A 26500-nucleotide genomic window follows, 5' to 3' on the forward strand; every position below is an offset into this window, starting at 1 on the left:
TCGCGCTACGCTAAATCAATTACGGAAAGGACACAACGGCTGGATTAAAATGACACGACACCAGGGGTACGGTTCTCAAGACCTCCGGAGGAGGTTATAATATTGCGGAAGGTTAGATTACAAAGACAAGAGAGACAGCATAGAAAGGTGGGCACTTAAACACGGTCTTATCTTAGCCCCGACAGACGACAGATAAACGGGACAAGACTGACTCACACGGGGATTGATGGCAAGGAAAGGCGGGTAGTCGATGGCTCAAGGTGCACTCTTGGCTCAGGGACAGAATCGACCCGGTCCGGTCCAGAGATGCGGGAGGTCTCACAGCGCTCGGAGGTGGCGTCTGGTTCTCTTTTGTGGCTGAGGCGCAGGCTGAGGCGCATCCACCAATTGTAGAATAATAAATTTAACTTCTTTTCTACTTCAGAAACTTCCAGAAACTTCGTTATAGCAAAATCAATGTTTTATTCACTTTTGAGAGATTTGCTGTATTTCACTAAATGCACGAATTAGATATTAATGACGTTGTTCTGCCGGTCGTGGCTGCAGCTCCTTTCTCTAGGTCTTCGTTGAACCTCGTTCAGTTGTTGACCAGTCTCCAGTTGTTCACTCCTCTTCATTCACTCTCCCCGTCCACTCTGCTCTCTGCTCGCAACTTTCTCCTGGTTTTAAAGCCCCAAACTCCTTTGATGTTGCGGAGTATGCAGGGTCACCCCCGAGGTTAAATCCCCTTGGGACATGAGAGCCTGCAAGCGTCTCTGGTTCTCTTGTTCAAAACCCTTATTTGGCTCTTGCTTGGCCAGCTAGTACTTATTTCTGTTCAAGAGGTCAAATACTCTGACCTGCTGAGGAAGAATTTGCAGCCTGTGCGCAGTGAACTGAACATAGGCTATTTTTCTACACAGATGGCGGTCCACGAGCGTTACACATTTTGTCTGAAATTAACTCTCCCACCCACCTGTTAACTCTAGTTCTATGCTCTTTACTCATTCGTAAAGTAAAACATATACCACTTTACACACGATCACATTGAGATATATATTCTAGCAATACTGTCAATATGAATATTTATTCCCTGACAACGCAACGGTCCTCAAAGACCCAAAAGACCCAGATGACCCAAAAGCCCTGAGGACCTGAAAGACCCAGATTACACAAAAGATCCCGAGAACCCAAAATATCCAGTAGACGCAAAATTTCCCGAAGAACCATGAATCCCCGGGGACCCAAATTACCCAAAAGTCCCAGAAGACCCAGAAGACCCCAAGGATCAAAAGGACACAGGAGACGTAAAAATCCCCGAGGACCAAAAATAGCCAAAAGTCCCCGAAGACCCAAAAGTCCCCTACGATCGAAAAGACCAGGATAACTCAAAAGACCCCCTCCTTCGCATGAAAACAAAGAATTACACAAGGGTGGGAACCTTTCACCACAACAGACAACAAAGTCGTGACCGGTCACTACCCAGATCAAGTGGCTGAATTGCCCGCTTTATATGCCGGAAAGGCAGACCTCGTGGAGGACAGGCCCCTCTGATCCATTCCACCGTTTCTGCTTTCTTTCCCTCTCTGTACCGTATCCATCCCTCCGTTCAATATCACATCGAGCTCTCACGAGTTTCCCTCATTGCGGATTTCTTTGAGTAATTCTCCAAAAGGAAATATTCGAAGAACTTTCCTTTAATCATCTTCAAACAAGCTCAAAAGCTGTAAAAATCACAACTGAAATAAACAATTTAATACTTCGAAGGTATTCTGACCTCGTTCCTTCCCCTCGATCAAACCACCTCCGTTTACATATAATATTTGCTCCTTTTAAAGGACGACACAAATCACAGTGAAGCAATTAGACGTTTATAAGTTACACTAGTTCATCAATTTCAACTCATTAAAAACACAACTGAGTGAAGGGCGTGGCTTAACGATTTCCACCCAGGCAACGCAGAGTGAGGGGCGTGGCTTAGCAGTTGTGAGGGGCGTGTGAGGGGCGTGGAAACAAAGCTTTCTCATCTGTTCAAATACCACATCACGCCACAATCAACAACCGGTGCAGCTCCGTCTGAGTTATTGATGAAACGACACCTGAGATCGACACTTGACAATCTCAAACCAGACATATCATGAAATGTTGATCAGAGCCAGCTTAATCAAAAGTTGGTGCACGATAAGACGTCCAACAGTCGCTGTATCAACATCGGAGATACAGTGTTTGCCCGAAATTTTGGAGCAATTGCGACGTGGCTACCGGGGGACATCATCGAGAAGCCAGGTGCACTGACCTGCGTGATTCGTCTGCAGGACGGCCGCGAAATTCGTCGACATCAGGACCACATACCGTCACTGTGAGTCGATAGAGCCTGCAGCATCGTCACAGTCAGGACAACAGTTCGACCCACCACTGCCGGAGATCGTCGTGGCCGCTCCAGCCGACTCGGACGTCCTGAAAACCTCTGCGAACGCTACACCCTTCGTGGAGACCAAAGGAATCACCTCGGACTCTGCATCCACTGATCCACCGCGACGCTCAATGTGCGAGAGAAAAGCACCCGACCGTTTGAATCTTTGAAGATGTTTTTTTCACGTTGACACACACAGCGGCAGAAATATCCCCGTGTGCACTTGCTTTTGTTTGCACACATATTTTCACATGTTTTTGGAAATGTTGCTTTTGGAATGTCAATTTTGGAAATCTCGTACGTATTGCACTTGGGAATTTTGGACTTAAAGGGGAGGATGTCATGTATGAAGGTGCAAACATTCCCCGTCTTATCCCGATATCGTGACCGCGGGTTTATTTCCGATTCCGGGAGTTACGGCTCAGCTCGGACGGCTCTGGGATGAAATGGGCCTTCATCTGGAGAGTCAATAAATGTGCAACAATCGATTGTATTCTGTCGAGATACCTTACAATGTGGGTGTGTGTTTGTTTGATTGTTTGATCGAGGTGTGTTTATGTTTGTTGATCGGGGTGTGTTTGTGTGTGTGTTTGTGTGTGTTGGATATTTATATGGATTTATTTCTTAAAAGAGGTTTGTTGTGAAGGATTGATTCCTTGAGGCTAATTGCTTTGAGCAGTTAATTTTTTTAAACAAGAAGCAACTTCATGAGATGGACTGGCAGGATGGCCTCAGATGGAGGATGGCCTAGGCCCTAGATGTAGGCCTACGCACACAAGCCTCTAGGCCATGGGTTCCCAATAAGTGGGCCACAGCACGTTTTCCAGGTGGGCCACAGAGACTGCCCAATGTTTGCCCAAATAATATAATCTTTTCACGCACAAGGCCTAAAACAAGAGTTCAATTCTGTTTGTGTTGGTGGTGGCCAGTGGTAGCCACCCACTATTCCCTGCATATTTTTTAGTCTTTAAAAAATATATATATATTCCTTTTTTTTTCCAGAAACCCTCTTGAAATGACAAAACGAGGATATGATGAGCAATGAATAAGGTTTGGATTCACATCCTTACATGATCGTGGAGAATTAAAGGGAAAATTCGTCCTGTGCCAGAAAATTCTCGGAAATCAATCTTTGCTGCCATCGAAGTTGAAGCTCCATTTGGAGAAGATTCATCCACATTATCCACATAAGGATGTGGACTTCTTCAAGCGAATGGAAGAGAATGTGAAGCGCCACCGCCTGGATCAAAGTGGCACATTATTTCAGCAAAACAAGCGTTTTACAGAGGCTTTCTGAATTCGGAATTCCTGATACGTTTATGAGTGATAATGGTCCTCATTTCTCCAGCGCATAATTTCGTTCATTTTGCTGGGAAATGGAATTTTGACCACGTCACTTCATCCCCAACATAGCCAAAATCTAATGGATTCATTGAGCGCCAAGTCGAGGCATAGTGGGGCTGCTTAACTGATGAATTGTGCCTTTTCCCTTAAAAGCATGAAACTTGGCACATGGCTAGAATACCCCAAAAGAAAGATTTTTAGTCCAGGGGACATCTCCAATTTCACCCCATATGGCGGCCATCTTGAAATTCAAGATGGCCATCATACAAGACCTGTTTTGATGAATATCTCCATAATTAGAACAGATATCAAAATGGTTGAAGTGCCTATACCTACATTTTTAGGGTCTAGGAATCCAATGGCAACATAAAATATTCAATAGTATATGGCAGCCATCTTGAAATCCAAGATGGCCGCCATAACAGACCTGTTTTGATGAATATCTCCATAATTAGAACAGCTATCTAAATGGTTGCAGTGCCTACACCTACATTTTTAGGGTCTAGGAATCCAATGGTAACATAAAATATTAAGCAGTCATATGAAAATATTAATTTTGCATAGTATCATGCATACTGGGAATGCATATAAATACTCTTAACAGGTTGGCATTCTTCATTGATTAAAAGTGTCTATGACATCGCAGACTGTAACTGTGCAATCTTGTGGTTTTCTAGTCTTTGCTGCATTCTCCATCACATGCGCAGAGAGAAGTACAGGGAAGTGCAGCTTTCTTACACTGGCAACGACCAGTACATCCTTTTTTGCACCCACACTTAACAAGTTCATTGCAGATCTTTGCAGCCTCTGGAAGTGTTGTCCATATTGGTTTGAACTGGCCAGCAGACGTTTTTTGCCAACCCCATTCAGTGGGGCTTGGTAGATCAGGCTTAGCATGCAATGCTTGTCCCCAGCATAGTGCGCCTTGGTATACTGCCCGCTTTACGTGCTGCACAAGGGCATCATGTGTTGGTGGAATTGATTCCACAGGTCTGCCCTTCTTTGCAAACAGTTTCTTTCGTACAATGTTAATGTCAGTAGCAGTACTTGTGCGATCATACAACAGAATAACAAATCTCTCAATGACGTTCATGCAGGTTTCAGTTATCTCTGTGCTCTGGTGGCAAATTTCTGCTAGTACCTCTGTGAGCTCAGGGAATGATTCCCACACATTCCATGCAGTTACCTTTCCACGCCCATTAAACGCTGAAGAAGTGTCACACCCTGTTATTGCATGAAACATGGGGAGGGCTTTAGATTTCTCAGGGCCAAGAGCTGTGGCTATATCATGTGCAGAGATAAATCGCATGTTCTTGCCTGTCCCAAATTTTAACCATATCATCACTGAAAGCTTCTGGGATGCTGTAACTGCAAGCACGACAACATCTGTGTCCACAGTTTGTATGAGGACCTTACTATGCCCTCTCTGTGTTGCATCAGCAGCATGTAGGAACATCCGACCATCTGCCTCTTCCTGAGTGCACGGGGAGAGTGATTCTAGATCAATGCGTGGTGGAGCAGTAAGAACCTCTGTATCAAGTGTGACAACTAGCTCCTTGCGCTGGTCTTCAAATGATTTAATTGTTTCATTGGAAAGGAAGCTGAAGAGTTCACGCTTGTTTTCATCAACTCGAAGAAAGTTCTGCCACTGTCCAGGAAATGCAACTGAGGTATCTACTCGTCGGCGAACCCCCTTGCCACGCTTAAGGCTGTCGGGTAGGTAACGGTCCCACACCAGATCAAGTCGGGTTGCAGATTTGTACTGTGAGAAAACAAATGGGATGAAGACCTTTTCGGCATATTCGCCAAATGTTTTGACTGTGCCAACATCGGGCTTTAGCTTTTGAACAATTACTGCCCCATCAAGTATGACACATGTCACCTCTGGCATCTGTGTGCTTGATGGTGAAAGTTCCTCTAAGCAGTCCAAAAGGTCGCTCTTTGTACCAGGTCGAAGCTTCCCATCCTTGGACAGAGATGGAGGGAAAGATTGATTTTCATGACGGAAAAATTCATCCAGGTTTCCCTCGCGGGTTTGACAGGCAATATAGAGGCGAGAAAACATTTGAACATCACTCTTCAATGAGGCTACCTTATGTTTATCTGTCAGCTGGTCTGTTACTGATGAGCTGCCAAACAGAGGTAACTTTTTGCGCAGGATGACATCATTCAAAGGTTTTGAGCGTTCAATCAGCCTCTCTTGCACAAATGACTCCAGAGCCTCCTTTCCCACTTTCTGCACGTCTTTCACACTTTGTACGACTGATGCACTTGCTATATCCTTTGTGTCAAGGACCAAAAGGTCAGCGGTTTCTTCAAGAAATGGATTACCTAGCTCCTCGATAACTGATACAAGTGATCTGACATGTTTGTCAAAGGTCATCTGGCGGCTTTTATTCTGATCATGATGCAGTGATGGCGCTTTGCTTTCATGTTGCTCCTGTGCAGTCTCAAACTCATCAATCACCCTTGAGACCTCTGGACCTGCAACCATCCATCTTTGCAGAGCATGGGCATTGTCCAGCAGACCCACAGCTCCTCCATCTCCCTTGATACGTGCATTGTTCTGTTCATGTACATGATCTGTAGCAATTGAAGAAAATTTGCGTTGGGTCTTTTGTACCGTGAACATGCCAGCTCGGAAATTATCCAGAACTTTAGGGTGTGTCTTGTGCAAGTCCATCATATCACGCAAATGGACTGTGACCCATCTTGCATAGTGCGTATGGTCAAGAGCAAAGAACCACGGAAGGAGCTCCCATAAAGCATCTAAGTACATTTCAAAGTCAGCCTCCCTCAATGAGCGCACAAAGGTCAGGATGCTGTTCTCCAATGCCATCGTGAGACTCCAGTATTGGAACTGTGGGTGTTCCTTAGTCATTTTGCCACACCAATCAGTAAATGAAAGTTTCGTCTCAGCTTCTATTGCACAGTCATTGTATGCCCGATGCTGCAGTATGTGCAAGGCTGCAGCTGTCACCTGATGGGCATTGCGCGAGCGTGAAACATGTGCAGCTCGCAGGAAAGAATCTGCACTTCCCGCTGAGGCAATATTGGCTTGCACCAATGCTTCTACCCAGCCGCTTCCAGATAACCAGTCACCCGATGTCTTCAGTGCAGTCATTTCAAAGTGCAATCCTCCGAATAGCAGAACAAATCTGTCCTCTCCATATTGCTCATGCCATTTCCATTGAATCTGTTTTGCAATTGCAAATAATGGTTGATCAAGGGCAATGACAGGAGTCTGTCCTGGATTTAGATGTTGCACGGCACTCCCAATGACATCCATGGAGTGTTTTATCATGGCCACAGTGTGTGCACTTTCATGAAACAGCGGCATTAGAGCCGTTACAGATGTTGGTCGAGTTGACTGAGACAGGTTGTGAGCATGGTATGCAGCCCAGGAAATGTTCTCTGCACGGGAGGTTGAAGTGTCGTTTTCAATGTGTTCTCTTACGTTCTGGAGCCATTTGTCCTCATTCTCATCCGGTTTCTCCCATGCAAGGGTCTTCAGACCTATGTCTGGAACTACAGATCCTTTTACACTCGTCTGAATAGGTGGTACGTTCGTGTAGTAATTTGGCAAAGGTTCAAGTTTCTTCATGCCGACAGCACCACCAAGTATGGCTCTTCCACGATCAGTACCCTCATCATGTTCCTTTGGATGCTGGAATAATGAGATGCCAGTTCCATGGAAATGGTGTTTTGCTGTTGTCGAGCTCTTATTGACATCTATGTTGTCAACGGCAGATGTAGTGAACAGGTTCCCCTTAAGTTTAGATGGACACACGACCTGTTCCAATCTGTATAGCCGGCAAACACTATTCCCCATTTCGGTAGATATCTGAAGAACCCTATCATACGAAATGCTGACACCAAGTTGGGATAGCTTTTCGACCAACTCTCTTTTCCTAGTTTCTGCATGCAACTTCAACCCAACATAAATTGGCACTGGGGTTTCCCGTTCCTGACTGTGTCTTACATAGGTGGATTTATCCTTTTGCTTGCGGACATGCTTTACAGCATTGAACTTAAGAAGCTGTGCTAAGCTTAGTGCAGCTGGACTGGAAGGTTGGAATGCCTGGTCCTTAATACTTGGACCCTCTAGAATCATGTTGACTAGCGATACCAGCAAATCAGGCACAGATTCCTCCTGACATGTTTCACGAAATGAACCATCAAATGGCTTACACTTATCAAACAACTGTCGGCGGACGATTTCAGCTGCCTGAGCAAGGTGGATTGCATCACTATCGCTGTCCTGTTTACACACCTTCGCTAAGGCATGCCCGATGTCCTCATCAAAGACTAACAAAACATCTCTGCCCTTTTTAGTCGCTCTCATATCAGGAAAACGGGAAAGAATTCTCTGCTTGAGCTTTGTAGAATGTATGCGGCTTTCATGCTTGATACCCAGTTGTTCCAGCCGTGAAGAATACAGATTTGAAAGGTCAGCTAGCTTAAATACTGGAGCAGTGGCGGGGTCCTCAAAGCGGCTCTCTTCAATGAATGTCACAAGTTCTGCAAATGCAGTGCTGTGGCGCATGTTATCGCGATAGTCTGCTGGTGCTTGCTCTGTTTGAATGGTGGATGCACGATAATATAGAGATGCTAGGCACTTCGCATGGTATTTTGATTCCAGTGCAATCATATCTCCACCGCTGAGACGTCTTAGCAAGTCATCGTCTTCTACAAGTGCAGCACACTCCCGAACACGTCTGTCAGTCTTGAATGTGGAAACATCATGAAGCTGGTCTTTTCCAGATGACTTCTGGCAGAAAAAGCAGAGGTCTTCACAAATTGACAATGCAGAAGTCGACTGACGAGTGCGCTTAGAAACACCAGATGGACCCTCGCCTGCATCATCAGCCAATGCAGGTCTATCTTTAGAACGTTTCCTTGCACGTTCCAGTTCCGTATTGTTATACTTCAGTCTGCAGGACCTATGCCAACAGCCATTATGTGCAATAAGGGCTGCCTCAATACCGTCACCTTCATCTAACGCATCAATGTTTATTGTCCTTGGTAGTAGACCGATTTTATTAAACTCACGGAGGTTTGCAGTCATTGTTTTGTAACCAGCAAGCACTGTTTCACCCTTTTCCCCTTTTCGTTTTTTTGGATGCTGAACATCCTCAGCTGTTGACTCCTGGCACAAAATGCACAGTTCCCATTGAATCTCCCGATGCCGTTCAGCAAGCGGCTGTGAAGGGTCTACGAGTTTCATCCGCTTTGACATCCTCAACGGCGGACACGGTGATGACTTCTAACGGTTACCTCAGAAGCAGATGATTGTCCTGAAATGAGAGAAAAAGAAAACAAAAATAGGTTCATCAAAGGGCATCTGAAATGAGCTTAACAATATAAATACAAATTGCATTTGGTCACGAAAGTGCAGCTTCAGAGATTTCTTGACCACTGAACCAAAACCTAGGCCTGAATATCTTACAATACTCTGATGCATTACATAATACGACGTGAATAAAAATGGTCCCCAGATGGTGGCCATCTTGTGATGCCACATATTAACCAATATTCTACGTTTTCATTTGATCATTGACCCAGAAAATTGGCATCAGCGTTAAAAAAATAATTACTTTCATAGACGCTTTAAATCACAGAAGAATGCCAACCTGGTAAGAGTATTTATGTGCTTTCCCAGTTTGCATGATACTATGCAAAATTAATATTTTCATATGGCTGCCACATACTGCTTAATATTTTATGTTACCATTGGATTCCTAGACCCTAAAAATGTAGGTGTAGGCAGTGCAACCATTTAGATAGCTGTTCTAATTATGGAGATATTCATCAAAACAGGTCTGTTATGGCGGCCATCTTGGATTTCAAGATGGCTGCCATATACTATTGAATATTTTATGTTGCCATTGGATTCCTAGACCCTAAAAATGTAGGTATAGGCATTTCAACCATTTTGATATCTGTTCTAATTATGGAGATATTCATCAAAATAGGTCTTGTATGACGGCCATCTTGGATTTCAAGATGGCCGCCATATGGGGTGAAATTGGGGATGCCCCCTGGGCTAAAAATCTTTCTTTTCGGGTATTCTAGCCATGTGCCAAGTTTCATGCTTTTAAGGGAAAAGGCACAATCGATCCGAATTTTTTAGCTAAGCCGCCCAGCTAGCAGTGAAATCTATCCTCCGCAAATCAAAAAGTGTGGGAAAACTATTTTCATCTGGCTCTGCTAGCTTGGAGGTCCACCCCGGTGATCTACAGCTTGGCAAGTCCTGCTCAACTGCTGATGGGGCAGAAAAATCAAATTGCTGGTACCAACCAGAATCACCAACGTGCACGACGATGACAACTTCATCCATGAGGAGCTGGAGAGGCGCCGCTACTTACAAAAGCACCACCACGATAGGCATGCTCGGACACACGAAATGTCGGGCTTATACCCTGGACAGTGAGTTCGCGTTCAGGACCACAACACCCATTGTTGGGAGCCGGCCACGGTTCTCTCCTCAGAACCACAACACCCATTGTTGGGAGCCGGCCACGGTTCTCTCCATGCGTGAAGAGCCACGGTCATATTTGCTCGCATCAGCAAATGGACAAACACTCCGACGCAACCGAATTCTCATTCAGGAGCTCCCGGCGTGTGATGCGGTGCCCCATCAATATTCGGGCCAAAACAAGTTCTGAAGCCACAGTGAGTGGGAACAGCGAACCATCTGCAAGGTCTGGTAATGAACCTGTGAATCATGACTGTGACGTCACTTGCGCGACCAGAGCAGAGATGGTTCATCAATTAGTTGAGAAGGAAGAAGGGGTCCCCATGCACCTCGTTGATATATTTTTTGGTTCACGAGTGATCAAACAGAGTGACCACTATATTCGTCATGTGTGTGTGGCTGTCTGTCTGTCCACAGCATAACTGCCCGATGATATGATCCGATCTTGATGAAACTTGGGTGTGAGGTTGATATCATGATCGACTTGTGTCCTGCCAAGAGTGGGCGTATGGGGCCCATTGTGGGCGAAGCCACGCCCGAAAAAGATGTCTTTTTAAGCTGAGGGGGTAATCGAGTTCAAGCTACATCTTCTCCGAGGGGTTTGGTGGAATGTGACAGGTGTTTCGATATTTGGTGAGGCCAATGTCACGTGTCTAGCCCCACGGAGCTCGATTTTTCACTTTCGCCCCAAGGTCAAGGTCACAAGGTCACGAAATTTAGAAAAGTCGATTTTTGATGGTTTTATTACATTGTGCGCTTCCTGATGGTGAAATGTCGTACATGATCTTATATTATCACATACATCATGAAATACAAGTTTTCCAAAAAATTTCATAATCTTCGACCATTGAACTTTGAAGGTCACAGAGGTCAAATTTTCAAAGTTGTCTGAATCGAACCGAATTTTCGGTATTGTGTAGCTAACTAACCTCATAACTGATTATACATTATTTTCTATCTCATTTCAAGGTCAGTAACCTTCGTTTTGACATTTCAAGGTCACAAAGGTCAAATTTTCAAAGTTGTCGGAATCGAACCGAATTTTCGGTATTGTGGAGCTAACTAGTCTCATAACAGATAATACATTCCTATTTATATATTTTCAATGTCGGTTTTGACCTTTGTCATTGAATACCACTCGCTCGTGAACCATCGTCATCTCCTGACTTGTCTAACTTACACTTTTGGAATCCTCAAGGTGTCTAATAAACGAATTTTCATGTTCCCAATACGAAATATTGTCCCATGGGGTCCGTTGACTGCCATCTTTGCGGTCATCTTAGATTTCCGATGAAAATCGCTAATTGGTATAACTTTTGAACTGGACATCATACAAAGGCAAATGATCCCATTTTCCAGCTAATTCTGGCCTGAGGAATCGTTGGAGATGGTTATTTCATGATTTAAACAAGTTTAATACAATAAAACTCGAAGAGTATGCAAAAAATCAAGAAAATTTCACTCCAAATCTTGCCAGACATCTAACTTCAAATCTACCAAAATATAAGATGCCCATGCATACTGGAAATGATAATACTTGTGAGTAATTAGGGTTGAATAAGACAATATAACACACTATTAATTCAATAAATGAAAATAAGAGGAAAACTTTGCCAATAATGTTCTCCTCTTGCACGACAGGTCAAGCCACAGAAGCGGTAAGCAATGTCATTTTTTCATGTCAATGTCAATTGGCCATTCCACACCGGGATGATTTACATGGGTATGGTGACTGGTCACAAATGCAGGGGCTCAGGCTACTCTGAAATCCTCATTGAGGCTGGACTCGTCACAAGTGGCTGCCTGCATAGTGTGCTGAGTGGGAAGGCATACACTAAAGCCCTGTTCTGTCTAAAAACAGTCAGTGAAGCCATGAAACGGTTGTTAATTGAGAGATTCACGGAGGGGGAGAAGGTTGAGGTCACTAACCCCGAGGCCCTGCTCAATCCCATGCAGACATGTAGTCGCGAGACCCTCGACCTTACTTTGCAGGACCCTTCCACTCTCACCATCCTCGAGCAGTATGTGGCCTATGAAGACAAGGTGCGTGCCGGCCACCTCGGCAAGACCACTACATCTTAAAATTAGTATTGTAAGTAAACTAGAATAAATAATGTCATTATCTGATTTGTAGTCGTGATGAAATAGTTACTTGCATCCTTTCTATCTTGTTGTGGCTGGAGGAGTTCCTGACAAATATCAATCAGTCTCATCATGGAGCCAAGCAGCTGCTGAAGAAGTGTGGCATCGCCGTGACACGGTCACTCATTCCTGGTGCTCTCAGCCTGGTGGGCAAGACGATGGAGGACACCTTCATGAAGTTCGCCAAGTCAGCAGGTACTGAAATACTATGACTACTTTGGTGTTTTAGATGAAAGTTAGTATTAAAATATTTTCTATCACTCCATTATTTATCTCTCCAGGTGGATTCGTGGGGCTCTTCTCCATGTCCGGTGCCTTCCAAAGATGGTGCCGTACGACGTCAACCCGTGCTCAGTACTTTGAGAAGATGCTAGAGATGTGTGGCCTAATCGACAACCCGGACTGTCCGAATGCTGGGAAACACCGTGAGCTGGAGAGAGCTGAGATCAAGACGTCTAACCTCTCACCATCCCCTCTACCCCAACCTCTCACCATCCCCGCTGCTATAACCTCTCACCATCCCCTCTGCTCTAACCTCTCACCATCTCCTCTGCCCTAACCTCTCACCATCCCCTCTACACTAACCTCTCACCATCTCCTCTGCCCTAACCTCTCACCATCCCCTCTACACTAACCTCTCACCATCTCCTCTGCCCTAACCTCTCACCATCTCCTCTGCCCTAACCTCTCACCATCCCCTCTGCCCTAACCTCTCACCATCCCCTCTGCCCTAACCTCTCACCATCCCCTCTGCCCTAACCTCTCACCATCCCCTCTGCCATAATCTCTCACCATCCCCTCTGCTCTAATCTCTCACCATCCCCTCTGCCCTAACCTCTCACCATCCCCTCCACACTAACCTCTCACCATCCCCTCCACACTAACCTCTCACCATCCCCTCTACACTAACCTCTCACCATCCCCTCTACACTAACCTCTCACCATCCCCTCTGCCATAACCTCTCACCATCCCCTCTACCCCAACCTCTCACCATCCCCGCTGCTATAACCTCTCACCATCCCCTTTGCCCTAACCTCTCACCATTCTCTCTGCTCTAACCTCTCACCATCCCCTCTGCTCTAACCTCTCACCATTCCCTCTGCTCTAACCTCTCACCATCCCCTCTGCTCTAACCTCTCACCATCCCCCATGTCTACCTCTAACTTCCCCAATCCTTCACCAACCCTCCACCCTAACCTCTCACCATTCCCTCTGCTCTAACCTCTCACCATTCCCTCTGCTCTAACCTCTCACCATTCCCTCTGCTCTAACCTGTCACCATTCCCTCTGCTCTAACCTCTCACCATTCCCTCTGCTCTAACCTCTCACCATTCCCTCTGCTCTAACCTCTCACCATCCCCCACCTCTACCTCTAACTTCCGCAATCCTTCACCATCCCCCCTCTACCCATAACCCCCCACACCCGACGTGTGCCGCTCCCTGCGGCTCCGAGCTGGACGGGACGCGGATGTTGTCGCGTTTAAACTGATGATCATTTGTTCGGCGCTTGTATCGAGTTTCTCGTTTTACGGATAAACTGTCAAGGGTGAAATGAAGTGGAGAAAAGTTTGATGGGAGTTGGGAATGTTGATCAGGATTCCCTTATTGTAAACGGGTTCAGGTATTGATACTTCCGACCTTATAGTTCACACAATAGAATATATGATGATGAATTTATTCAGCTCTCAATGATGTTTCGGGTCTGGAAAAAGTTAACCCTGTCGATTAATTACGTACCGAGAGGATGGGAAATTTCGCAATGACACGAATTGAAGTCACAAAATATTCCCTGTGAGTTGAATTTGCGGAAATATTTATTTATAATGTGAAGAGGAATGTCATGAATGAAACAGCCGAACTACATGTGTTTCATAATCAGGAACCTGAAGAGGAAGATTCTTGTTTCTGTTCAACTGTTGGACTGTTCGCAGCTCTCTGGGACATGGATAATGTGAAGTCAAGATGGTTACTTTCTCCTCGTCGGTCCGTGGGACTCGGAATTCAATGTTTTATAATGAATGTAACTTCATTGACAGGTAAAAGAAGGGCAGGTAAATGTTCCATGCGAATTCATTTCGATCTAAAAGTTCGGACTCTCCTGCAATGAACAAACGGAACTTTCTTTTCGATGTTTCCCTCCATCGATTTTTAAATATATTTTTCTGCCTGGTTTGAAAACGGCGTCAAAACGTTGATCTGAACAATTCAAACCAAAAACGTATTTTTTACACTTCCATCTTTGACGAAACTTCCAAATGTTCATCACCGCCTCCCCCATCACGTGGTGCGTCATCCATCACGTGCCTTTGCTCTTGCTTTGATGAGGCAATTAAATATTTATATCATGTAATCTGTACGCACAGTAAAGTTTCTTTGAAGATAATGGTTCATGTAAAAAGGTGTTGTCATCGATTATCGTTTCCTTTACATTTCAATAAGAACACTTAATCACGTGTTGATTGCTCAACATTAAGTGTAATTGTACTTGATTGTAATCGGGATTTAGGATTTTGTTATAAAACCAGGACCATCCCGGGCTCATCCTCCTGTTGTGCTCATCGAGTCCGCTGTACCTTCACATCGCCGAGGATCCATTGCCTCCTCTTGCTGTCGCGGTGGACACTCTCTCCTCGATGCAAAGCTTCGGTTAACAGGTATGTCGATGAGAACCAATAATCACAAAATATCGCGAGAACCGGAGAGTTTGTTGAGAAAACTTTCGAGTCGGATGTTCTTCCTTTCTCCGTTTGTTACCTGCGCCACCAAAGGTTGATGGAGGTTTTGTTTTCACCGCTGTCTGTCCGTTTGTGAACGAAATATCGCAAAAGGTTGTGGACGGATTCGGACGAAATTTGGCAGAGAGTTATTGTATGTGATAAGGACGAAATGATTACATTTTGGTGAAGATCCGGATTCGGATCCGGATACTGGAATTTTCTAACTGAAAAATTTCAGCGAGAGACGACCATTGGAAAATAGGGCCAAAACGATACATAGCAGGATATCTCAAGAAGTTGTGGACGGATTTGGACGAAACTTGGTGGACATGTCATGCGTGTGACAAGGACAAATAGATTCGATTTTGGTGAAGATCTGAATGTGGATTCCGATATGAGAATTATTTAATTTTTCATGTGATTCTTTTACATTGCGACATGGGGCCAAAAACGATACATAGCAGGATATCTCAAAAAGTTATGGATGGATTTGGATGAAACTTGTTGGACAAGTTGTGTGTCTGACCAGGACGATTCTTTTCGATTTTGGTGAACATCCTAATATGGATTCCGATATGAGAATTATTTAATTTTTTAAGTGATTCTTCACCAAGTTGAGTGATATGGCCAACCAGGTGGAGGTTGTGATATGATATGGAGTGATATGGCTATGATATGATATGGAGTGATATGGCTATGCTCTCTACTAAGTGCCGTTCTAGTTCTTTCCGCGACGGAGCGCACTGGCTAACTTTTGAAAACGTTTTCAAACAAACTTTTTGCCTCCATTTTCATCGCCCACGATTCGCGCAAGAAGTTCGAGTTTTATCTTCACGTTGAAGAGTTCTCATTCGTTTTATGTTGTAAATTGCATCTTTACCGCAAACTTTTAACACCGACATTCCGTCATTCGAGTAAAAGTTTACGGCTGTATTAATAAGTAAACGTCGTCGTGTAAAGGAACCAAAGTTAAACAAGCATTGTGAGTATTGCGCTGCAACACATGTCCCCTACCGGCAGTTTGTCGTCCGGAAAACCGTTGGGGAAATTACCAAAGTTCAAAGTGCCATAACTTTGTCAAAAATGATCGAAACGTCGTGAAGTTCGAACTTGATCTGTAACTTATCATGAGGAAACCATGCACCAAGTTTGAAATCATTGGCATTAAGCGTTTCGAAAAAAAGTCCGGAAAACTGTTCTTTGCGTGACGGACTGACATTCGGAGGGACGGAGTGCAAACCTATAGTCCCCTCCGGTTTACACCGGAAGGGGACTAACAAGTACAGGTGCAGTCCGTTCATCCATTGTCGTTCGACGTGCATTCACAGCTCGTAGGTCTTGGTGCTCTAAACCAGACTCTCAATCACGTGGTGGTATGTATACCTGTTAGTGATGGACACGAGTTGTTTCACACTCAGGGTGATTCACCAATTTATGCGACGTCCATGCAGGCGACTCATCGCCAGCATCCTGAACATATTCCGAAACACGCAGGTGTGTACTTCTTAATTCTTCGATGCAAGCATCAAAAATCCGACATAAACGCAGCCATTGGGCCGCAGCCATAGATATAAACATCGATGGCCGCAGCCATAGAAGCCGCAGCCATAGATGTTTTTTTAATTCATTAATTTTTTTAATAGATTTTTTTCTTTCATATATGCTTTTTCAATCCAAGTCGATGCTCAGATGTGTATTTGCTCAGAAATGTGAATCATTAATCCTATTAGTTGGAAGAAGCCCATACACGTAATGAATCATTGTTGGGTTTTTTTGGAAAAAATATTTTGTTCTTGGTTTTTCAACTTTTTTTTCTCTAAAAGGTTGAGGCTCATGGAGGAGTATTTGCTCAAAAAATATGATTCACAAATCCTTTTATTTAGAATGTATATGTCCTCAACTGTCAAAAATCCTACAACAATGCCGCCATTGGGAGGAGGCCCCACAAATGTATTAGTGTAACGTTTTTAAATTTTCATATTTTTGTCACTGAATTATTTGTAACGAAGTTATAGGAGCATATAATGAGGCTCATATCAAGAAAATAATGATATAACATAGTAGTACAACAACATTTATGTGGGGCCTCGAAGGCCTCAGGCCTGCATTCGTGTCGGATTTTCGGGTTATAATTGAAGTAAGCCTCCGAGGCCCAATCACTACATGCAAGGGTAAAATCATCCAAACTCCTGCCATAACTAACGCTTGGAACACAATTGCAAACCACCCAGTGTAATATTTGCTCACGAACTTGTTTTGGAAGTTTGGAAGAGCATAGCACATCAGAGAGAGAGAGAGAGACATAGCTCCCCTTTACCGGTGCATTGCCCCTCCATTTTTATCTCATATTTAAATTAAATTAGACAATACAAACGGGGATGAGGAAACTCTGTGTAAGTACAAACGCTTTCGAGAGACGTCTTTTTTTCCTTCATTAACACGAGATTTCCAGGAGGTTCCTTGGTAATGGATGTCAAGCAAGGTTTGTTGTATATTCAGTTTATTTTTTCAACACAATTACAGATTTTTTTTTTTTTTTTTTTTTAAATACTGAATCGAGGCTCGTGAAAGAGCTGACAACCGCGAGGGAAAGACAGTACAGTGGGACCGCGAGGGAAAGACAGCACAGGGGGACCACGAGGGAAAGACAGCACAGGGGGACCACGAGGGAAAGACAGCACAGAGGGACCGCGAGGGAAAGACAGTACCGTAGGAACACGAGGGAAAGACAGCACAGAGGGACCGCGAGGGAAAGACAGCACAGGGGGACCACGAGGGAAAGACAGCACAGAGGGACCGCGAGGGAAAGACAGTACCGTAGGAACACGAGGGAAAGACAGCACAGAGGGACCGCGAGGGAAAGACAGCACAGGGGGACCACGAGGGAAAGACAGTACCGTAGGAACACGAGGGAAAGACAGCACAGAGGGACCGCGAGGGAAAGACAGCACAGAGGGACCGCGAGGGAAAGACAGCACAGAGGGACCACGAGGGAAAGACAGCACAGGGCGACCACGAGGGAAAGACAGCACAGGGGGACCACGAGGGAAAGACAGCACAGAGGGACCACGAGGGAAAGACAGCACAGGGGGACCACGAGGGAAAGACAGCACAGGGGGACCACGAGGGAAAGACAGCACAGAGGGACCGCGAGGGAAAGACAGCACAGGGGGACCACGAGGGAAAGACAGCACAGAGGGACCGCGAGGGAAAGACAGTACCGTAGGAACACGAGGGAAAGACAGCACAGAGGGACTGCGAGGGAAAGACAGCACAGGGGGACCACGAGGGAAAGACAGCACAGGGGGACCATGAGGGAAAGACAGCACAGAGGGACCGCGAGGGAAAGACAGCACAGAGGGACTGCGAGGGAAAGACAGCACAGAGGGACCATGAGGGAAAGACAGCACAGAGGGACCATGAGGGAAAGACAGCACAGAGGGACCGTGAGGGAAAGACAGCACAGAGGGACCGCGAGGGAAAGACAGCACAGAGGGACCAGGTGGGAAAGACAGTACAGTAGGACCTCGAGGGAAAGACAGCACAGAGGGACCGTGAGGGAAAGACAGCACAGAGGGACCGTGAGGGAAAGACAGCACAGAGGGACCGCGAGGGAAAGACAGCACAGAGGGACCACGAGGGAAAGACAGCACAGAGGGACCGCGAGGGAAAGACAGCACAGGGGGACCGTGAGGGAAAGACAGCACAGAGGGACCGCGAGGGAAAGACAGCACAGAGGGACCGCGAGGGAAAGATAGTACAGTGGGACCGCGAGGGAAAGACAGTACAGTGGGACCGCGAGGGAAAGACAGCACAGAGGGACTGCGAGGGAAAGACAGCACAGAGGGACCATGAGGGAAAGACAGCACAGAGGGACCACGAGGGAAAGACAGCACAGGGCGACCACGAGGGAAAGACAGCACAGGGGGACCACGAGGGAAAGACAGCACAGAGGGACCACGAGGGAAAGACAGCACAGGGGGACCACGAGGGAAAGACAGCACAGGGGGACCACGAGGGAAAGACAGCACAGAGGGACCGCGAGGGAAAGACAGCACAGGGGGACCACGAGGGAAAGACAGCACAGAGGGACCGCGAGGGAAAGACAGTACCGTAGGAACACGAGGGAAAGACAGCACAGAGGGACTGCGAGGGAAAGACAGCACAGGGGGACCACGAGGGAAAGACAGCACAGGGGGACCACGAGGGAAAGACAGCACAGAGGGACCGCGAGGGAAAGACAGCACAGAGGGACTGCGAGGGAAAGACAGCACAGAGGGACAATGAGGGAAAGACAGCACAGAGGGACCATGAGGGAAAGACAGCACAGAGGGACCGTGAGGGAAAGACAGCACAGAGGGACCGCGAGGGAAAGACAGCACAGAGGGACCAGGTGGGAAAGACAGTACAGTAGGACCTCGAGGGAAAGACAGCACAGAGGGACCGTGAGGGAAAGACAGCACAGAGGGACCGTGAGGGAAAGACAGCACAGAGGGACCGCGAGGGAAAGACAGCACAGAGGGACCACGAGGGAAAGACAGCACAGAGGGACCGCGAGGGAAAGACAGCACAGGGGGACCGTGAGGGAAAGACAGCACAGAGGGACCGCGAGGGAAAGACAGCACAGAGGGACCGCGAGGGAAAGATAGTACAGTGGGACCGCGAGGGAAAGACAGTACAGTGGGACCGCGAGGGAAAGACAGCACAGGGGGGACCACGAGGGAAAGACAGCACAGAGGGACCGTGAGGGAAAGACCACTGATTGCTTTGCTTTGTCATTCGAAGTAAAGTACGTACAATATGCAGTTTTGATAATAATGCATGTTAATATTTGATCATATAACCTGTATGATTGTGCATGAGATTTTAAAGGAAGGCCATTTCATAAAGAATCCTTTTTTTTTTTAACCGTTACATTTTCATTAGGTTAACGCTTTGCATGACATGATGCATCATCTGGTGAATTGCACGTTTTCCAGGTGGGAAAACCGTATAGGTGCGAGCAGTTGGTGAGGCGTTTTCTTTGACATCCAGAAAGTTCCACACCATGGTGGTAAGTGCCAATTACTTTGGGCAAGGAATGTATACCTTGACATCGATCAACATGGAAGGCATCTGTGTTTCTTTTATCTTATATTTTTTAAGTTTATGGAGGCATTTTTTTCACAGATTATCATATGAATAATATAATAGGCCTTTGCTTGCTCTTTGTTTGTCAGTGATCTGTGCGATATTCTTTCTTGAATATAATGGTCCACTTGTGTTCAAAAATATTGGCACCCTTGCACTTTTTTTCAAATAACACAGTTTTCTCGAAAAATATGTTGAAATTGACGAAACTATTTGGTCTCCACTATTATTTATTTAACTGTTAATATTACAGAACCTTTGTTTTTGATTCAGAACTTAATCTGTCGCTTTAAATCAGAAAATAGAAATTTTAGCACAGCCTTTGGACAAAATAACTGCAGTCAAGCGCTTCCTACACCTCTCTACTGGCAGTTTGTCCCACTATTCTCGTGCAAACTGCTCCAGTTCTCCCACATTTGAAGGGTGTCTTCTCCCAACCGCTGTTTTCAGATTTCCCCACAGGTGTTCAATGGGATTTAGACCTGGACTCATTGCTGGCCACTTCAGAACAGTCCAGCGTTTTGTCTTGAACTATTCCTGGGTGCTGTTTGAAGTATTTTTGGGGGCATAGTCCTGCTGCAAGACCCATGACCTTCGTTGGAGACCCAGCTTTCTCACAATGGGATGAACATTGTGCTCCAAAATGCCTTGGTAATCTCCTGAATTCATGATGCCATGCACACATTCAAGGCACCCAGTGCCAGAGGCAGCACAGCAACCCCAAAACATCACTGAACCTCCTCCATGTTTGACTGCAGGGAAGGTGTTGTTTTCTTTGAAAGCTTCATTTTGTTTTCTGTTAACATAGAGATGATGTGCTTTACCAGAAAGCTCTAATTTGATCTCATCTGTCCACATGACATTCTCCCAGAAGGATTTAGGCTTGTTCAGGTTCGTTTTGGAAAACTCCATTCGGGCTTTCTTATGTCTATATCTCAGCAGCAGTGGGGTCTTCATGGGTCTCCTTTCATTGAGTTGGTGACGAATGGTGCGAGTTGACACTGTCGTACCTTGTGTCTGAAGGTCAGTTTGAATCTGTTTGGCTGTTGATATAGGTGCTTTCTCCAACATTGAAACAATCCTTCGCTGCAATCTTCGGTCAGGTTTTCTCTTGCGGTCACGTCCAGGGAGGTTGGCTACTCTATTCCTGATAACATTGTGTACGGTGCACACAGGAACATCAAGGTCTCTGGAGATGGACTTGTAGCCTTGAGATTGTCCATGCTTGGCTACAATCTTGTGTCTGACCTGCTCAGACAATTTTCTGGTTTTTGTTCTTTTCTGGTTTTCGAGAAGCACTGAGTCTAACAACACCTCCCCCCCCCCCCCCATCCCCCAACGTGGTAAAGGCTCAATAAAGCTCCGAATGTTCCCTTCACGGTGCACACGAAAAACGCGACCGCCCGTCACGACGCCAGTCCAAAAGGTTGAAGAGGGTGTGAAGAGACAAGCACCTCGACCTATCTTTATTCGCACACTAATTAGGCACGATGAAGACTCGGTCAAGCACACTACGTGACAACACCTTCAAGCTCTATGAGCAAGTCTTTGTGCCTTTGTTTGGGAATCTGAAATTGATTGGTAAATGCCCTTTAATCATCACCAGGGAAATAATCACCTCCGCGGAGGTTTCGTGAATGGAATATATTTGTCAAAAGTTATTCACGACGTGTAACGTATCACTGTTATGGTGTAGGGAGGTGGTGAAATTTGAATGATCGCTCATTAAAAAGGGTTTTTGTAAATGATTTTTAATAGGCTAATTGTCTGTTCTCTCTCTCTCTCTCTCTCTCTCTGTCTCTCTGTCTCTCTGTCTCTCTGTCTCTCTGTCTCTCTGTCTCTCTGTCTCTCTCTCTCTCCTTTTTAGTTTTATTTCAACATCACAAAGGACAAACTGGGAAGAAGTTGAACACATGCTCATTGTGTCCTAAGGATTTTGCACACTCGTGCACATTGAGACAAAATTTGTGAAGAATCAGCACAAGCGTTGTAAGGATTTTGTGATTATCAGCAGCAAGTCAAAAGGATCAAATGGAGATGGACACATCAAGTTGTGGGAGGACTGCGTTGCACCTGCTGAAACCCGCGAATGAAGATAACAACCAACGAGGGAATGTACAAGTGTTATGTGTCCACATCGGATGTTTATGTGAAAAAATAAAAAATATTTTTTCACATAAAACGGCTTTTTTGCGCGCAAAAAAATTATTTTGCTATTTTCGGAGAAAAAAAATATTTCGCCCTTTTTCGGGAAAAATAAAATAAAATGTCCTTTTTGGTCGAAATGTCTGGCAACGCTAAAAAAATTAGGGAATTTTTCGAAATTTTTAACTGCGATCGAAATTTTTAACTGCGATCGATCTCAAAAACAAAACGTTGCGTCCACTTGCGTGCATTGCGTCCCCCAGCGTGTACAGCAGTGAGGCGGTGTACTATAGTGAGAGTGTACACAAAGTGTGAACAAGTCTCCTATCAAGATGGGTGCTGCTCTTCGTGACAAGTGGCTGAAGGAATTCAACGCTGGCGGCGATGGGGCCACCTTCAAGTACGTGTCGAGTGACACGGCTTCTGTCGAGCTTGTGAAAAGACTTTCCGGGCGAAGCAGAAGTCTGAGCTGGCCCAACATGTCCGAGGAGACCGTCACAAGAGCAACTTGGCCTTGAAGAAGAAGAGGACGGTCACGCAAGCCACCATGGAGGACTTTGGTGGCGGAAAGAGGCACAAGTGCGACGTTGTGGCTCGGGAACTGTGCCAGGCCATGCTGGCCGCTGGCATCCCATGGTCGAAATTGGAAAACCCTGCCCTCCGGTCGTTCCTGGAGAAGCACATCACTCTCCAGATCCCCGATGAAAGCTGGATTCGAAAGCACTACCTCGACAAGTGCTACGACGAGGCCTTGGTGGGGATCCGTGCCGACCTCGGACAGCAGCCCATCTGGCTGTCCGTCGACGAGACGACCGATTCGGCAGGTCGATATGTGGCCAACATCATCGCGGGACGCTTGTCCAAGGAGGGGTACTTTCGTCCCCACCTCGTCCAGTGCATGTTTCTGGAGAAGACCAACTCCGGGGAGATCGTGCGCGCAATCAATGACACGCTGCGCTATCTTTGGCCTGATTTCAAGCCGGAGTGCCTCAAGGTCCTCGTCAGCGACGCCGCGGCCTATATGATCAAGGCCGGCCATGCCCTGACGGAACTCTTCCCGGACTTGCTGCATGTGACTTGCATTGCCCACGCGCTCTACCGTGTCTGCGAGACAGTCCGAGAAATGTTCAAGGACGTCAACGACCTGATTGCCATGATGAAGAAGGTGTTCGTCAAAGCCCCGTGGCGTGTTGTCCTTTGGAGGGAGCAGCAGCCCAATCTTTCTCTCCCCCCCGGAGCCCATTCTGACTCGGTGGGGGACGTGGATCGACGCCGCGGTGTTTTACGCCGAGCACTTCGAGGCCGTCAAGGACATTGTGGACCAGCTGAACGATGACGACGCGATGGCAATCCGGAGTGCCAAAGACCTGTTCGGAAAGGCGGACATCAAGCTCAGTTTGGTCTTCTTAAATGCCCACGTGTCGTTCATCCCGAAGATCCTTAAGCAGCTGGAGGAGGCCGGCATGGAGCTGGCCAAGGCCTTCCAGCTCCTTGATCAGGCCAAGGAGGAGCTCGAAAAGATCCGAGGCTGCCGTAAGGAGATCCTGCTCACCAAGTTCAAGGCGGTGCTGCAGCGCAATCCCGACATTGGTGTGCTGAGGACAGTGGCTTTGATCCTGGATGGAGATCAGCACGGATCTGAGGTTGGTGTGCTGGCTGGAGTCAAGCTTGCCGACATCCCCCTCTTGAGGTACTGCCCCATCGTCAGCGTCGACGTGGAAAGGTCCTTCTCCGTCTACAGAAACGTCCTCACCGACCGCCGACACCGCCTCACCAAGGAGAACATTATCAAGATAATGATTTCAAACACCTACTTTAACCGTTCCTAAAAGGAAGTTCTGTCAATTTCTTCTAGTCCTCTACTTATCAAACAATGCGGTTGCAATAAAGGTACCTGAACGTCATTTTTTACCTGTTTGCTAGCCCAGAGTGCTTAATGTTGTGCAGGAAAAAGCTGACCATTTTTTGTTCTTTTTTTGACTGATTTCTGAAAAACTTGGTAATAATAAAAAATGAATAAAACGGGGGAAAAAAATATTTCGGGATTTTTTCACATAAAAAAAAAAAAATTCCGCTTTTCAAAACATAAAAGGCCTATTTTCTTAACATAAAAATCCGTAGTCTAGTTATGTGTGTTCAAAGGTTTTTAATCAGTTATCAAATTTAAATATACATAAACGAATTCATCCGGGGGAGAAGCCGTTCAAGTGTTCTGTGTGTTCAAAGGTTTTTAGTCATCCATTAGCGTTAAATCAACACAGACACATTCACATTGGGGACAAATCATTCACAAGTTCTGTGTGTTCTGAAGATTTTCGTTTTTCATCAAGCTTAAATAGACACAAACTAATTCACACGGGGGAGAAGCCATACAAGTGTGCTGTGTGTTCGAAGGTTTTTAATCAGTTATCAAATTTAAATAACCACAAACTAATTCACACGGGGGAGAAGCCATACATGTGTGCTGTGTGTTCGAAGGTTTTTCGTCAATCATCAAGCTTAAATAAACACAAACTAATTCACACGGGAGAGAAACCGTACAAGTGTGCTGTGTGTTATAAGGTTTTTCGTCAATCATCACATTTAAATACACACAAACTATTTCACACGGGGAGAAACCGGACAAGTGTTCTGTGTGTTCAAAGGTTTTTCGTCAATCATCACATTTAAATACACACAAACTCATTCACATGGGGGAGAAGCCGGAAAGTGTTCCCAAGTGTTCCGTGTGTTCTAAGGTTTTTCGTCGTCAATTAGCCTTAAATGAACATAGACACATTCACATTGGGGACAAACCATACAAGTGCGCTGTGTGTTCGAAGGTTTTTAATCAGTTATCAAATTTAAATAAACACAAGCTAATTCACATGGGGGAGAAGACACCGCACACTAGAAACTCACCCACATGTGGAGATAGCAGCCAACAACACAAACATACACACCTATACATGCATATATGGACACGCACACAATCACACAAACACAACTCACACACACACGAAGGTGGATACTTTGAGACCTGGGTTGCACCTTCTGAAACATGTGTAAGGGATTTCATTCGAATCTCAGGCTAATTAGGGGCAATATGACCCATTTGCCTCCCTAGCGTCTGACTGTCTTGTTTTGGGAAGCTGTTGACAAAATCTTTGTTTGACCTTGCAACAACATTCTTTCCTTATGAGCAGCTCCCCGCCTGCCGAGCCTTTCTCCTTGCTACAATCTGTGAAACTGGGGAAATGTTTTGAGTTCCTTGTCCTTTGAATAAAAGTATGTGAAGCAGAATACAAATTGTGATTCCTTGAGATGTTGAGATGAGATAACACAGCCCCCCTCCTGGAACCGTAGCTCCCGCAAGGTTCATTACAGGTGCTACCCACCCAGTCTTGCAACTTACTGACTCACACTTAATCAGCCTATGAAATAAATCAGGAGTGCTGTGCGAAGTGAGCCATATCGACTTACCTGTTCTCCATACCGTTCTACCCCCTTAAGCAACAACTTACATTTCAAATATTTACAATCATTAGAATCCTCGTTCGTAACTCCTGGGGAGGAAGAGAAAAACAGCAACACACACAAACCTACGTTAACCACAAAACTTATCAACCATTGCAAAATTTCAATAAAAACAACATACCCCTTCCTTCAGACCACGTTCCCCCGTGGGTGCCACAATACCAAATGTTACCTGCGGGGCCATCCCAATGGGCCCCAAATTTCCACGGGCCCTGTCCTGGTGTTACAGGTGAGTGACCTGGCTCGGTGGATTTCACCCTCATTCATTCACACAAATCCCTTAACCATTCACACACGTTTCAAAAATCAACAAAGCACAAAGGCATCAAAGCACGCATTTCACCACCCTGAAGGACCATGGCAAAGATGTCATCACACGTGTGTGCGTTTCTACGAGGCAGCGGGTAGGTACCGTACAAGCAAGACGGTGGGGGCGCTTGAGGCTGTGGTAGTGTGGTACGTGTAATGGTATTACATTAGTTGTGTGGAACCGGAAGTGCTTGCTTGCGTTTTGGACTGGAGTATGAAGGCGGAGTTCCGGGGTCGTCGGGGTCGTCGACATGAACATGATTCCGGGTGTTGCAATAAGTGATTGTTCTCTTTGACATCACCTCGTGATCTATTTTACATCGGAA

General features: G+C 45.8%; 1 long non-coding RNA gene across 1 annotated transcript in view; it reads right to left on the bottom strand.

Annotated features, from left to right (window-relative positions):
• Positions 1-438: 438 nt before the first annotated feature.
• LOC137426241 (uncharacterized) overlaps positions 439-26500 on the bottom strand; it is a 91041-nt gene continuing 64979 nt past the window's right edge. The window contains exon 3 of the long non-coding RNA XR_013623133.1: positions 439-955. This is a non-coding gene — a long non-coding RNA (uncharacterized LOC137426241). The remainder of the gene's footprint in view (positions 956-26500) is intronic.

This window comes from Myxine glutinosa, chromosome 4 (assembly GCF_964187855.1).
Source record: "Myxine glutinosa chromosome 4, kmMyxGlut1.1, whole genome shotgun sequence".
NCBI lineage: Eukaryota > Metazoa > Chordata > Myxini > Myxiniformes > Myxinidae > Myxine > Myxine glutinosa.